The sequence below is a fragment of the Pongo abelii genome, chromosome 17 (genome assembly GCF_028885655.2).
Source record: "Pongo abelii isolate AG06213 chromosome 17, NHGRI_mPonAbe1-v2.0_pri, whole genome shotgun sequence".
NCBI lineage: Eukaryota > Metazoa > Chordata > Mammalia > Primates > Hominidae > Pongo > Pongo abelii.
The window spans coordinates 41,693,916-41,709,945 of record NC_072002.2 but is presented as its reverse complement, the minus strand read 5'-3'; the positions used below and the strand labels follow the sequence as shown (position 1 = coordinate 41,709,945).

The following is a 16,030-nucleotide window of genomic DNA, read 5'->3' as shown; positions in this document are numbered from 1 at the left end:
ACATAATAGGGAGAACACTAGGTTTAACAAATACAGAAATTTCCTAACAGACTCTAAAAAATAAACATTGACATTAAAATGTATCCCCATATATAGGAATCCCCAAAATCTCGCTCTCGCCTGCCTGCCTGCTCTCTTGCTTACTTGCGCTTTCGCTTGCCCCCTCCTTGAGGATCCAAGGTGCTCTGACCACAGCCTGCAGCTGGGATGGGAGATAGAGGAGGTGGCTCAGAGAAAATGAGGCTGCAGTGCTGGTGGTAGGAAGATGTTGAGCAGGAATGAGCAGCAGGAGCAAATTATCGCTGAGGACTTGGTCATGACCAAGTATCAGATGGGTGGGTGACATCACCAACTGGGTACTTTGGTCCTTGGTGGAAGCATCCAGCTCAAGTGTGTGGGTACTGAGCATGTGTGAGGAAGGTGATCCCATGATTATGGCAGAAACAGGGAAAATCTTCAAGAAAGAAAAGGAAATGAAGAAAGGTATTGCTTTTCCCACCAGCATTTCAGTAAATAACTGTGTGTGTCACTTCTCTCCTTTGAAGAGTGACAAAGACTGTATTCTCAAGGAAGGTGACCTGGTAAAAATTGACCTTGGTGTCCATGTGGATGGCTTCATCACTAATGTAGCTCATACTTTTGTGGTGGATGTAGCTCAGGGGATCCAAATAACAGGGCAGAAAGCAGATGTTATTAAGGCAGCTCACCTTTGTGTTGAAGCTGCCCTATACCTGGTCAAACCTGGAAACCATAACACACAAGTGACAGAAGCCTGGAACAAAGTTGCTCATTCATTTAACTGCACACCAGTAGAAGGTATGCTGTCACACCAATTGAAGCAGCATGTCATTGATGGTGAGAAAACCGTTATCCAGAACCCCGCAGACCAGCAGAAGAAGGACCATGAAAAAGCTGAATTTGATGTTTTCATCAGCATAGGAGAGGGCAAGGCCAAGGATGCAGGACTACTATTTACAAAGGAGGCCCCTCTAAATAATATGGACTACAAACGCAAACTTCATGTGCCTTCTTCCGCAAGGTGGAAAGGTGTTTTGATGCTGTGTTGTTTACTTCAAGAGCATTTGAAGATGAGAAGCAGGCTTGGATGGATGTGGTGGAGTGCACCAAACATGGACTGCTGCAACCATTTAATGTTCTGTATGAGAAAAAGGGTGAATCTGTTGACCAGTTTAAATTTACAGTTCTGCTCATGCCCAATGGCTCCATGCTGATAACCAGTGGTCCCTTTGAGCCTGACCTCTACAAGTCTGAGATAGAGGTCCAGGATCCACAGCTAAAGACCTTCCTACAGAGTTCTTCAAGTTGAAAAACCCAGGAAGAAAAAAAAAAAGAAGGCCTCCCAGACTGCAGAGAACGCTACCAGTGGGGAAACATTAGAAGAAAAGGAAGCTGGGGACTGGGGTGGGGCCTTCTCCCCAGCTTGCTGCTCCTGCCTCATCCCCTTCCCACTGTATCCCAGGCTCTGTGAATTGCAGTTCTTCTACACCTGGGACCACCGGCAGAGCAAGGGTCTCCTTGCCCCCATCCCAGTTCCCCAACCCACCCCCTTCCAGCAACAACCAGCTCCAACTGACTCTGGTCTTGGGAGGTGAACCTTTCCAACCATGGAAGACTACTTTAAATGAAAAAAAGAAATTGAATAATAAAATCAGGAGTCAAAAACCAAAAAAGAAAGAAAGAAACTCCCACAGATTCAACAACAAAAAAATGTCTTGGAACAACATAAAGACTTCTTGAAACTATTAAGTGATTATAGCAAGGTTGCAGAATACAGGTAAATATACAAACATCAATCACTTTCCTACATATGAGCAAGGAACAAGTGGAATTTCAAATTAAAATGTATCATCTACATTAACAACAAATACCATGAAACACTTAAGTATAAATCGAACAAAATATGTTCAAGATCTATATGAAGAAAATGACAAAACTCTGATGAAATAAATTAAAGAACTAAATGGAGGGATATTCCATGTTTATTACTAGAAAGACTCAGTATGATTTTTCCCAACTTGGTCTATAGATTTAACATAACCCCAATCAAAATCTCAGCAAGTTATTTTGTGGTTATCAAAAAACTAATTATAAATTTTATATGAAGAAGCAAAAGACCCAGAATAGCCAAAACAATATTGAAGGAGAACAAAATTGGGACTACTTGACTTCAAGACTTAGTATAAAGTTACAGCAATCAAGACAGTATGCTATTGCAAAAAGAAAAAAAAATTGCCTGGTGCAGTGGTTCATGCCTATAATCACAACACTTTGTGAGGCAGAGGCAGGAGGATTGGTTGAGGCCAGGGATTTGAGACCAGCCTGGACAACAAAGTGAGACTCTGTCTCTACACAAAAATTAAAAATTAGCCATGTATGGTGGCTTGCAACTATAGTCCCAGCAACTCAGGAGGCTGAGGTAGGAGACGAGCTTGAGCCCAGTAGTTTGAGGCTGCAATGAGCTACAATCATGCAATCTCGCCACTGCACTCAAACCTGGATAACAGAGTGATACTCTGTCTCTAAATAATAAAAATTTAAAAAGACAAATAGTTTAATGGAACATAATATGGAGACCAGTTAGAGACAAGAAATAAGCTCACACAAATGTCAATTGATCTTTGACAAGAAAACAAAGGCAATACAATGGAGAAAAGATAGTCTTTCAACAAATAGTGCTGGAGAAATATGACATCTACATGCAAAAAAAATTTTGAAAAGGAATCTAGACACAGACTTTACATGCTCCACAAAAAATATTTCGAAATGAACCATAGATGTAAATGTAAAATGCAAAACTAAAAAAGATAACATAAGAGAACATTTAAATGACCTTTGACTTGGTAATGACTTTTTATATATAATACCAGAGGCATGATCCATGAAAGAAATAATTGATAAGCTGAACTTCATTAAAACTGAAAACTTCTGCTCTGCAAAATGTGCTATTAAAAGAATTAGAAGACAAGCCACAGACAAGAAGAAAGCATTTGCAAAAGTCACAACTAGCAAAGGACTATTATCCAAAATAGGCAAAAAAATCTTAAAATTCAACAATAAGAAAATGAACCACTCAGTTGAAAATGGGCGAAAGGCCTGAACGGACACCTCGTAAAAAAGATACAGAAGACAAATATACATATGAAAAAGTACTTAACATCACATGTCATTAGAAAATTGCATATTAAAACAACAATGACATACCACTACTCACCTATTAGAATGGCCAAAATACAAAACACTGACAACAGCAAATGCTGACAAGGATGTGGAGCAACAGGAACTCCCATTCATTGCTGATGGGAATGCAACATGGCACAGCCAGTTTGGAAAACAGTTTGGCACTTTCTTACCATGCAATTTAGCAATTCTGCTCCATGGTATTTATCCAAATAAACTGTAAACTTATGCCCACACAAAAACCAATACATGGATATTTTCAGTAGCTTTAATTTCCATAAACTCTAAATTTCTTTAAATATAAATTTCTGTAAATTTCAGTTTAATTTTTATAAACTGAAAGCAACCCTGATGTCCTTTATTAGGTGAATGGAGAGATAAACTGGTAATCCAATTTAATGATGGAATATTATTCAACACTCAGAAGAAATGAGCTATCAAGCCATGAAAAGACATGGAGGAACTTTGGAAGCATTCAGATTGGTGAAAGATGCCAATTTAAAGAGGCTACATGCAGTATTATTCCAACTACATGACATTCTAGGAAATGCAAAGCTATGGAGACAGTAAAAAAAATCAGTGATTGCCAGGGATTAGAAGGAAAGGAGGGTAAATACATGGAGTATAGAGGATTTTTAAGGCAATGAGGTTATCCTGTATGATACTATAATGGTGATCATGTCACACATTTGTCAAAACTCATAACAATGTACCACTACTATTTATCCATAGAATTTTCTTTTAAGAATCCATAGAATATACCACACCAATAGTAAACCCTGCTATAAACTATGGACTTTTAAGTAATAATGATGCATCAATACAGATTCATTGATTGTAACTAATACATCACTCTAGTGTCAGATGTTGATTACAGAGGAGGCTGTGCAAGTGTAGGGACAGCCAGTGTATGCGAACACTGTACTTTCTGCTCAATTTAGCTTTGAAGTTAAAACTGCTCTAAGAAAATAAAGTCTGCTTAAAAAAAAAAAAGATACAGGAAAAAGATGCATCCTCATTACATTTCTCTATTTATTTTAAAATGTAAATGGATTCATCTTATTTTGTGGAGTTTCAGTAACTGATCAATTCATGGAGGGGTTGTGTTCCCAGGTCAACTTGCATGTCAATTGTTGGAACTCAGAACAAACTTTTCCAAAGAGACAACTGTTAAATCGAACTACATATGGTCTGAGAAGGACTCCATACTTCTATATTTGAGTCTGTGGAGGAACTGCAACCTAACTTAATACAATAGGTAGACAAAATTGAGAACCTATCTTGGGAGTGTGCACCTGTAACAGTGGCTGAGTCTTGGCCAATCCCAGCAGCCATACTTCAACCATTCATACACTGTCGAGTGTTCAAACTGTGTTCAACTAAGGCAAACGCTGAGTTGTACCTCACTTCTGATTTCTGTAGGTCACTTCCCTTTTTTTGTCTATAAATCTTTCACCACGTGGCTGTGCTGGAGTCTCTCTGAATCTGCTGTGATTCTGGGGGCTGCTCGATTCGCGAATTGTTCATTGCTCAATTAAACTCCTTCACATTTAATTCGGCTGAACTTTTTCTCTCAAGACAACATTCTCAGAATGTTTAAATTCCTGTTCTCATCTACAAAAGCCTTTTCAGCTCAGTCTATCACTGAGCATCTCGACTCAATATTTTTTAAAAACCCAATATGTTAGGTACACCAGTTAGAGCTTTCTACCCATTCTCATAAAAGTAGAACTGTATGAGTTCTGAGTTGCATTTATTTGGATCTCTGCCCCAGCATTTTTTGAATAAAAAAAAAATAGGGTAAGAATTCTAGATTTATGGAAGGGGAGGGGGGGTTTCCTGGATAATATACCGTACTTGGATGCACAAAAGGTGGTAGTTTTCAGGGGAGACTACAGCTAGGTGTAAATCTTTGGAGGTTACAGGTTTGGAAGATGGAGAAGGCATTTATGTATGGATTACTATTAAGTGTTTTTTTTTTCTTTAGCTAAGAGTTTCTAATTTACGCCGGTATTCTTCCAAATATAAGAATCACAATCATGGCTCATATTTAGTGGGTGGTTTTATGTGCATGAAATTAAACTAAAGACTTAGTATGGATTATCCAGTTAATCCTCAGAACAACCCTAAGAGATAAGTAGTGTTATTATCCCCAGTTTACAATAAGGAATTTTAAGCTTGGATAGTTTCAATAACTTGCCCACAATCTCAGATTTAATAAGTGGCTATGTCTGGATTTAAATTGACTTAGTCTGCTAGTAGAGCTCAAACATCTAACTGCTGCTTAAGGAAGTGGCTCAAATAAGAAAAAAAAGAAAGAAAATGCCTGTTTAAAAATCAGCCTTGCTATTGGACTTGTGTCTGTTAAACACATAATGTGACCAGAAAAATATACTGAAATAATTTGGGGCTCTGAATAATTCAGGTCATGAAATACTATGCTAACCCAAAGAATCCAGGTAAGTCTCCAAAGCTCAACACGAGTTTACTTACCTGAAAAATTGTACATAGTCACCTCAGTTTTAATTTGAAGAACTGAAAGAGGAAGCAAAAATTTATTGCCTTCAAATTGACATGTGCATAATACTTTTTTATGTCACATCAACTGTGCTTTCGCTTTTACTAAGTGAACCTTAGCTGAAGCAATACTTTGTTTCCTGTTTGATTATTTTGTAATAAGCCTGGGCTAAATACTGGAAAAAATGCTGTGAAGAGAAGAGAGCAGTAAGCAGAGAACAGAGTAAATGACCTATCTGAGCAGTAGCATCTTCGATTCTTTGATCTGGGGAACCCTCTGATCAATGCAACATGCAGAGGCATGGGTCAGGGGTTCCCTCTGCATCCAGTGGTGAAAGAGATGCTTTGCCTAACTGCCACTCAGGGGAAACAATTGGGCTGAAGCTGGAGGAGCAGAAGAGAGAGGTAGTGAGAGACCCAGTAGGGAGCCCGCACAGAAGCATTCACACCATGGGCTATTACGGCATGACCCGGAAGGCAGTGATGTGAAGTGCATCACAAAAGCAGGACTAGCCTTGTAAGCTTCTAAAACTGAGTTTTAAGCATCTGTGATCTGCCTCCTGAACATTTGTATCTCTCCATAGGAAGGAAGATGAAACAGCTGCACATGTTCTCTCCAGTGCTATAGACCTGTCATCAGCACTGCATTGTTTACATATGGCTATAAGGTCTTTAAGCCCAGGATCCCTTAGCTATACAGCAGGGACAGATATTTACATGACAGCTGTGTCAATTGGAAGCCACCTTGTGAGCTTGTTTGTTTCACTGAAGCTCCAATCACCACCACCTGCCCCCTCCCCAATGCCCTAAGACACAAATCTAATTCTTCCCTCTTTTTAAAATGAACTCCATGTTAATAATAGAACTGCAGTGCAGATGCTCAAAATGGAAATAGCTGGCATTTCCTTAACAAGACTCATAATTCTGCTAGAAATAATGGATTTCAAGTGAAATAGCTCGAGTCCAAGAAGAGTGGTTATAATTCATGACCAGACGCCCAAATGAAATCAAAATCTGGGAAACATGCAAAGTGCTAATTTTCTACATCAGTGGAATTTATCAAGTTCCTACTGATTAATTTGAACAGTGGTTTGGTTGTTCAATTGATAGAGCTTTGTTTGCCTTGCAAAGACATCTGAGTGACATTGATTTAAATATTATTGCAACTTCCTGGTTTTATGAAAAGCTTTTAACACTGTAAAAACCCTCTGAATCACAAGTGGCTAACATTAAGTGTTTTTATTTTTATTTTTATTATTCTTTACTATTTGAGGCAAGATTCCTATTTACTTCACCAATGAGGTGAAGAGCACTATATCTTTGAAGAACAATTACCATGTGTATTTCAAGAAGTGGTTTCTAATTCATCCGTGTTGCTTTAGTTTATGATTAGTTTTTCCAAATAAAGTACTTATTCTATAATAATGACTATTTACAATGAGCTTAGTTGAAAAATAAACCACTCCTAAAATGCTTACCAGTAGTTGAATATTGATAATACACCCTGTTGTGGTTTGAATGTGTCTCCCAAACTTCATGTGATGGAAACAAAGCCAGGTGCAGTGGCTCATGGCTGTAATCCCAGAACTTTGGAAGGCCAAGGCAGGAGGATGACTAGATCCTACGAGTTCAAGACTAGCCTGGGCAACATAGTAAGACCCTCATCTCTACCAAAAAAATTAAAATTAGTTGGGCATGGTGGATGTGGTGGCACATACCTGTAGTTCCAGCTATTCAGGAGGCTGTGGTTGGAGGATCACTTGAGCCTAGGAAGTGGGAAGTGGAGCCCAATTGGGAGCTGTTTGGGTCACGAGGACACTGCTCTCATGAATGGATTAATGCTGTCATTGTGGGAATCAATTCATTATTGTAGAACTGGGTTCTTTTTAGGTCAAGTCAGGCTCCCATCTTGCTCTCTGTCATTCACTGTTGCTCTTCCACTTCCACCATGGGATGAGGCAGCAAGAAGGCCCTCACCAGATGCTGGTAACTTGATCTTAGATTTCCCAGATTTTGGACTGTTAGAAAATAAACTTCTGTCCTTTATAAATTATCCAGTCTATGGTTGTTTGTTACAACAACACAAAACAAACTAAGACATGACCTAAAACCTCTTTTCACTATCTTAAAATGTAAAATAGAAAAATGTTGTCTGACTTGGTATGTAAATAATGTCTTCTTCTCCCATACTAAGATGTCTATGTCCTAACCCCAGAACCTATGAATGTTACTTTATCTGGCAAAATAGACAATGCAGATGTAATTAAGTTAAGGACTCTCAGATAGGGAAGTTATTCTGGGTTATCTGGGTGGGCCTGATACAATCACAGGGGTCCTTACAATGGGGAGGCTGGAGATTAGGGTGACTGAAGGCTACAGAATATTGGAAGCAAAGAGAGACTTGAAGGTGCTCCACTGCTAACTGAAAATGGAGAAAGGGGCATGAACTGAAGAATGTAGCTCTAGGAACTGAGAAAGGCAAATAAATATGTTTTCCCCTAGAGCTCCTGAGAGAGCCCAGTCTTGTCAACAACTTGGTTTCAACCCATGTTGGTTTCAGAGCTGTAAGATAATAAATTTGTATTACTTTAAGCAACTAAGTTTGTGGTGATTAGTTACAGCAGCAACAGGAAACTAATAAACTAATAACACTGACTAACCCCAGGACTTAGACCAATTAATGCCCTTAGATTGGTGGAAGGAGTGACTGTTTCATTAGAACTAGACAATATGGACTAAAATTTAGTATATTCATTTAGCTTAAGGTACAAAATTTCTAGTCATTTTAAAGTGAAACACAGTCATCCTACTCCGAAGCCATGTTAGGTGATTTAGGATTCTGTTCAGCTGAACATGACTGGTCCCAAAAGCAGTGTGCCTTTGGAATACCCAAAGGGTGCTGAAAGGACTCAGATAATAAATGAGCTGTCCAATTATTCAGGAAATTATTAACAGGTGCTGTACAATTCATGTTCTATCATTATACATCATTCATCAAGTTAACAGCTTCAAATTGTTAATTGAGGGTTGTATTTCTCTAAGTCTTTTTTTTAAAATTCCAATATATCAATACACAAAATCCCCATTTTTTACCTCATTAAAGTAGCGAAGAGATTTTCCAGCAGGGCAGTAGTGTAGAACTTGGGTTTTGAAGTCAGAGAGAATGCAGGTTCAAATCCCAGCCCTACCATTTGTTGACTTAATGACCTTGAGGCAGCAGCCCAATCTCTCTGAGCCTTGGTAAATGGGGAAAGAATCCTTTCTGTGGGCTTGTTGTAAAGATGTAATCAGATGAAGATGATCAGTGATTATCTGAGAATATCATCAATGTGGCTTCATCTTCAGCATTGAAAACCTCATCCCAGAGAGTCTTGTCAGTCCTGAAGATCTAGGGCTTAACTTGAGGTCCGAAATCTATATTAAAGTTTCTATAGAAAGAAGACTGATCTGGCTGGGAAAATATATCTCACCTGCCACTGAGTTGTGAAGAATGTGAAGTCCAGAAATGGACAAAATCAAGGCCATAGAAGCTGTATTGTTCTCCTGATGGGATCTTCTCACATGCCACCACCCCTTATTTCTTGCTTCTTAGTAACAGAAGGTAGATATTGCTATGGAAAAAATTCATTCTTCTCTGGAAATCTATGGTTTAAAATGAAAATAGCTTTGGGAAACTCATAGAAAATTAGGATCTTGGGTGAAAAAAATCTCTAGGCTTTCACCATTCTACCTAGAAGGTGGGTTAGAAACCACAGTAATTGCTGGGCGTGCTGGCACACACCTGTCATCCCAGCTACTCAGGAGACTGAGACTGCGGGATCCTTGAGCCCAAGAGGCCAAGGCTGCAGTGCACCACATTCATTCCACTGCACTCCAGCCTGGACGACAGAGCTAGATCCTGCCAAAAAAAAAAAAAGAAGAAGAAGAAGAAACTGCAATAAATCATATCTAATTACTTTTCCTTGGCTAAGTCACATAATCTAAATTAGAAAACAATTAGGTGATTATTTACTGATGTTTTTCTTCCTAATCACCTATAACTAGAAGTCAAACGAGGTTTGAACATAAAATGTTTCTTATCTATTAATTAATAATGTTTAGTTTTTGTTAAACTAGTTTTCAGAATGGTTTGAGAATGACTATTGTGAAAAGAATAATAAACTAGACATGAAGATTCCTGAAATTTAATTTTAATTCTGCCACTTTATATGTGTGGAAACTCTATGTATATAAATCTATGAATTTCTAGTTTCTTCATTCAAAAATTAAAACAAAAATTTCTCCTTCAAGATTACATAGGCAAAAATGCCTGGCATGTAGTATGCCTACTTTTCAGGGCATATTCTCTACTTTTGCTTATAAAGCAAATACAGACTTTAGTCCACAAACACAAACATGTAAGAAATATAATGTAGATTTATTAGTTTGTCAATACTCAATGCTGAACTCAAGGGTACTGAGTTCCTGTGGGATAAAAACTATAATCTGAGTTCATCCTCAAGGCTTACTTCTCAAACAATGAAAATGTGTTCTTGTGGGAGCCAAATTGCCTGAGTTTCAATCCTGGCTGCATTAGTAATTATTTCTAAGATCTTGTCCAAGGTATTTTACCTTTTCTGCTTTAGGGTACTCATCTGTAAAGTGGGTATAATAGCAATAGTTTTATCATAGAATTGTGTGACGATCAAATGAGTTAACATATGAAAAGCACTTACAATGGAACTAACACATAGTGAGCCCCTTAATAAATTCTAGCTATTGTTTTTGTATTATTATGTGACACTACCAAGTTAATAGTTGGTAACTGAAAGTTGATGGAGTTAGGACAGGGAAGACATGTGCAACTCTGCATCTTAGATGTTGAAGATGCTAATTCTCCATATGGTTCTGAATTCGGCTCCTGAACTTCATGGTGAATTCCATTGTCTCTCATATTACCGGGCCCAGCTTATACCTAGAATCTAAGTGTTTGCCCTGCCCCTCAGATACGCCCACACTTAATCCAGAGATACTCACTGAGATTGCCTGAGACCACACATGCCTGGACAAGCCATATAATGAGTTCTTTTCCAGGGGCTGTCTATACTTTGTAAAGCTCCACACAGATTCTGTTCCTCATCCTTCAGAGGGACGTCAACTGAGATGGAAAAGCAGACCAAGTGGCTGGGTTCAGAGTGCTTGGCCTTTAGGGATTCATCATTTGCTAAATTTTTATTGCTTTTCCTTCACTTGTCCTCCTTTTCCCACAAGGGTGTCAAAGCTTTATGGGATGATGGTCATGTTTCCAAATATACTGTTAGAGATATCTGTTCTTTTCAGATCATCTCAGACCTAGAGGTTATGAAGGCATTTTTCTGCCATTGTTAAGAATCCTTCTTTCACTTTTTGCATTTATACCTGCGTCCATCTGAAATTGAATTTTTAGTGTGCTGTGAGGTAGGGTGTCCAGATTAATTTTAAAAAATATGTCCATCCAATTGACCCAGCATCATTTAATGAAAAAAGATCATCTTTCGCCTACTGTGGTGCAATATAACTATTGCAATTCTGCTCTATTTCTACTGTAATGATCTATTTGTCTATGCTTGCATAAATACTACACAATTTTGATAGAGTTGTAAAGAAAATATTGATATTTGATAGTGTATTTGTTCTTCTTCAGTGTTAGTGTATTTGTTAGTGATAGTGTATTTGTTCTTCTTCAGTATTACTCAGACCACTCTTAGGTCTTTGTATTTCCATATACCTTTTAGAATCAGCTTGTCATTTTATACACACACACACACACACACACACACACACACACACACACTCTTACATACACACGATACTGACAGGAGTTTGATTAGGCGTCACTGAATCCATAAATCAATCTGGAAGCCATCTATAACTTTACAATAATTAATGTAATCCATGAACATGATACAACCCTCCATTTACTCAGGCCTTTAAAATCTCACTAAATTTTATTACATTACCAAGGTTTTCATTCTATTGATTCCTAAATATTTGATGTCTTTGATGCAGTGTAAAAATGTTAAAATTTTGTTTTCTATTAATTTGTTGCTGGTATATAGAAATACAATTGAAGTTCATATACTATCTTGCCTCTAGTGGCCTTGATAATTTCTCTTACTGATTCCAAGAGTTGTCTGTAAAATCTTTTTGCATTTTTGATGCACACTGTATACTAGTGTGCCATTTATAATTAATAAGCATTATATGTCCTCCTTTTCAATTTTTATGCTCTTTATTTCTATTTCTTGCTTTATTGCACTGATTAGAATCTTTAGTACAATGTTAGATAGAAGATCTCTTTTGACATCGTCTTCTAGTTCACTAATCTTATCTTTTATTGTGTCAGTTGCTATTAACCCTTTTAAATAATTTGGGCTAGTGTTCTGTTTAGGCCTACAATTTCCAACTGATAATTTTTAAGATTCCAACTTTTTGATAAAATTATCTTTTCATCTGTGTTTCTTTGTGTCTATTTTCTTGCACATATGTATGATAATTATTTTTAAATCCTGTCTATAAATTTCTATTCATTTATTAGTATACTAGGACAGAATGCCTACTTACTTTAATATCTGGATAGTCACAAGTCTTTTTTCATTCTCTTAGTTAAATGGTCTCATCCCTTGGCATTTCTAGTAATGTTTTTTAATATGGAATTGTAGACATTGGGTATAAAAAATCTACAGAGATTACAAACAATACTACCGTTTTCCAAAGAGAAATAACATTTTCTCCTGCTCAGCAGGTGGGGTTAGAGAGCTAATCACCTTAGTCTCATCAGGCATGATGGTAGTGATGGTTTGGTAGTGATGCCTCAGTCTCTTGTCCACCCTGATTCCTAGGCGATAGCCCACCAGGTTTTTCAAATAAGGCCTTGGGGTGTTTATTGATGTCCTTATCCATGACAGATTCTGAACTCTAATCTTTGTCTTCTCCATACTACAAGATTAAGAAAATTCGACTCTGCTTCTCAGAAGTCTGTGACTTAGCTATTTATTCTCCCACTTTGTGTACCTTCAGAATTGAGCAGAGGTTAGAGGTCAATCACCTATCCAGTTTTATCACTCCACCTCCATAAACCCTTTGGGAGCCTTCATGGTTTCTCTGTCCCCTGCATTGACTCTCTACCCAAATAAATCTTAGATGCACAGCCTGTATCCCACACTCAAAATGGGCAAGTGCCTCTAGGGAAAAACTGCTGACTGCAATTATCTTCTGTATAGAATCTCAACTGCCCTCATACTCCTTGCTTAGGGAACTCTCTGGTACCCTTTAGAAGATAACTTTGGGGCTGAGCATGGTAGCTCATGCCTGTAATCTCAACACTTTAGGAGGCCAAGGCAGGCAGATCACTTGAGCCTACGAGTTCAAGACCAGCCTGAGCAACATGGCGAAACCCCATCTCTACAAAAAATACAAAATTTAGCCAGGTATGGTGGTACACACAGGTGGTCCCAGCTCCTCCGGAGGCTGAGATGGAAGAATCATTTGAGCCCAGGAAGTTAAGGCTGCAGTGAGCCATGATCACACCACTGCACTCCAGCATGGGTGACAGTGCAAGACCTTGTCTCAAAAAAAAAAAAAAAAAAGATGACTTTTATATTTTGTATTTACATATAGTTGTTCATAGTGTGTGCATTGATCTACCACAAACGAATCCACCTAGTCAGGAAATACACACTTCTATGGATTTTGAGAGCTACTCTTTAGACCTATTTTAGAGAACAGTTCTTTTAAAAAGTAAATTGAAGCGGGGGGGTTGGGCAGAGCACTCAGGCATGATCCATCCTATGGAAGAGTAACCAAAGTAAAATAACTCCAAACTCTAAGGATAAACAAGACTAATCTGGAGGATGGCCATTGTACATGATCACCCTAGACCTATATCCAGCTGAGTTTTATGTGAAGTTTCATTTTTAGTGATATTATTTCAACACCTATGTAAAAAGTTTCTGTGGGGTTTAGGCCGAAAATTGCCCTATTTTCTCCCTTCCCTACTTGTCTCTTAAGAAAGCATTGTCCTGAACATAGACTATATTGCCACTGAAAATGGCTAATTAATATAGTATGCAACCATTTTATCTGGGGCACAATCTTCAAATTTATAGAGCTAATTATAAATTATCTAACGCTTTTGATTACAGTTTTTTTTCCTAGGAGTCATTCATTATTACATATTTTACCCCATTTTTTATCCCCTCAAAAATTCTCTCCTGCCTGGATTTTGAAGTTCTCACACAATGTAAAAACATAGTATGCCGCCTTTACCATTCAGTCAGTTGAGATGGTCTGGTTTTAATTTTTATGCACCAGCCTTTCCTTAACTTGAGCAAATAAATTATTATTTTTTGTATGTTCTATGTCCTGTCTTTAAGCTATCAAATTCTGACTGTCAGGGACATTGAATGATGCTGACCGTGTACATAGAGTAGCTGTCCAAAGTAATTCCCATATAATTCTTTCCCATTCCGTTATATCTTGGCATAGTGATAGCAAGTGAAAAGTAGATTTACGATGACTGTTAATATCATTAGAGGAGCAAAGTCAGTGTCCATGCAAATGAGGGATTAATGCTGATCCCTAAATGAAGTGTTGGTGCAGCCAAATGCTGTGACAGCATTGCCTTGCAACCTGTTTAAGAGGCGTTTCAATCATGATATGATAAATTTCCTCACATTGGTCTATGTAAACTCACTAAAGCAGGAAAGGCCATTCATCCAAAACATAAGCCATTTGGGAACCTGAAAACATTTTGTTTAGCTTCTAAGAGATAAGCCTACACTATTTTGCTTAGATCTTAAAAGAAGAGGTTTGGCCCCTATCACTAGCAGTAAGAAGTAGCGCTTAGCTTTCATGTTTAAGTAATTTTAACGATGACCACAGTCACCGTTAATCATATATTTTTCATTCTAGGTTGGGCTGTAAAGACTTTGGCAGCAGAATAGCCCCTAGATAGTTATGAAATAGTACTGTATAGCACATAGGAAATTTGTACTTGGAAAAAGTGGGAGTAAGTCTCTCTGGCTAGTACATTGTTTAGGGAGTATTGAATTTATGTAAACAAATAGGTCAGTACGATTGGCCCCATCAAAGTAGCAAGCCTTATTTCTAATTCATTTTTGTGATAGATTACAGTAACATGGGAGAAAAAAATAGACTAGTTACTTGAAAGTGTCAAATGCAATTATCATTTAGTGATTTTTCACTTTTAAGGGTCACAGAGAATACCTAGGACCTGGAATAATTTGTTCTCATCACTGTTGCCATTTTGCTTTGAGATTCTGCTGTGCTTTTATGACCAAATAAAATGTAACAAATCTCTCTCTTCTTTCCAACCTCCCACCTTCTGCCTCCTCCATGCTCACCAAAGATACCCTTCAGTCTTTTCAGGCAATCCAAAGCAAATAGAGATCTGAGATACTGCTTCATTTCAGCCTCTAATTACGATGATGTTTGGTAGATCATAAGCTGTCTTTACTACGCTAATCATAAACACAAAGAGTTTTATAAATGACCAATGTTTAATTTACATCTTTGAGTTCGTGTATTATTCTTCAAATCTGTGAAACAATTATCTGCTATTATAATTTAAATAGGAATTAATTCAACCAGAGACCCAGCCTCTCTCTTAAAAGGCATTGTAGATTAATGAGTAAATATGTATTAGCGTGTCTTCAAACTGTACATTATTGACCTGAGAGACAACAGAGAACTATAATGACTGATTATGTAAATCCTCAATTGCAAATTGTTGCTAAACTCCATAATGTCATTAATTTACATTAATGTCAGTCTTTCTTTACCAGACACTTATTAATTAGCTGTTCCTTGACACATACTTTGATGTAGACTTTTTGTGAGTCATTAAAGTCCTTTATATAGATAACTTCTTGAGGACCTTTTAGTTTGTATGTAATTGACAAACCAGATGACAGCTTTTACTGTTGATCATAAAACTGCAGCCAATTCACTCAGACATTGAATTTATGTTTTGAAACCTTTCCTTTTAACATTTTTATAGAGAAAAAGTTCAAATGCAGGTATATTTTATTTATTAGATGGTCTAAAATATGCCCTTTTTTTGCAAGGTCAAGTTTACAGGAGTTTTCTAACCAAATGCACAACTGCTTTTAGATATTTTGTAATAGGAAATTCTTCTCAGAGTCACCCAGTATGTATGAATTCTCTACAAAAAGTCTCATGTTTTAAATTAGTTTTTTAAACTAGTACAGATTTTCACATGTTCAATATACCATCTAACTGAATTCAGCCCCCTGAACATCCAATGACTGAGAGT

At 37.5% G+C, this 16,030-nt stretch overlaps 1 pseudogene; it reads left to right on the top strand.

The window, feature by feature from the left end:
- Positions 1-304: 304 nt before the first annotated feature.
- Positions 305-4,752, top strand: LOC134760291 (proliferation-associated protein 2G4-like; annotated as a pseudogene).
- The last annotated feature ends 11,278 nt before the right edge of the window (positions 4,753-16,030 follow it).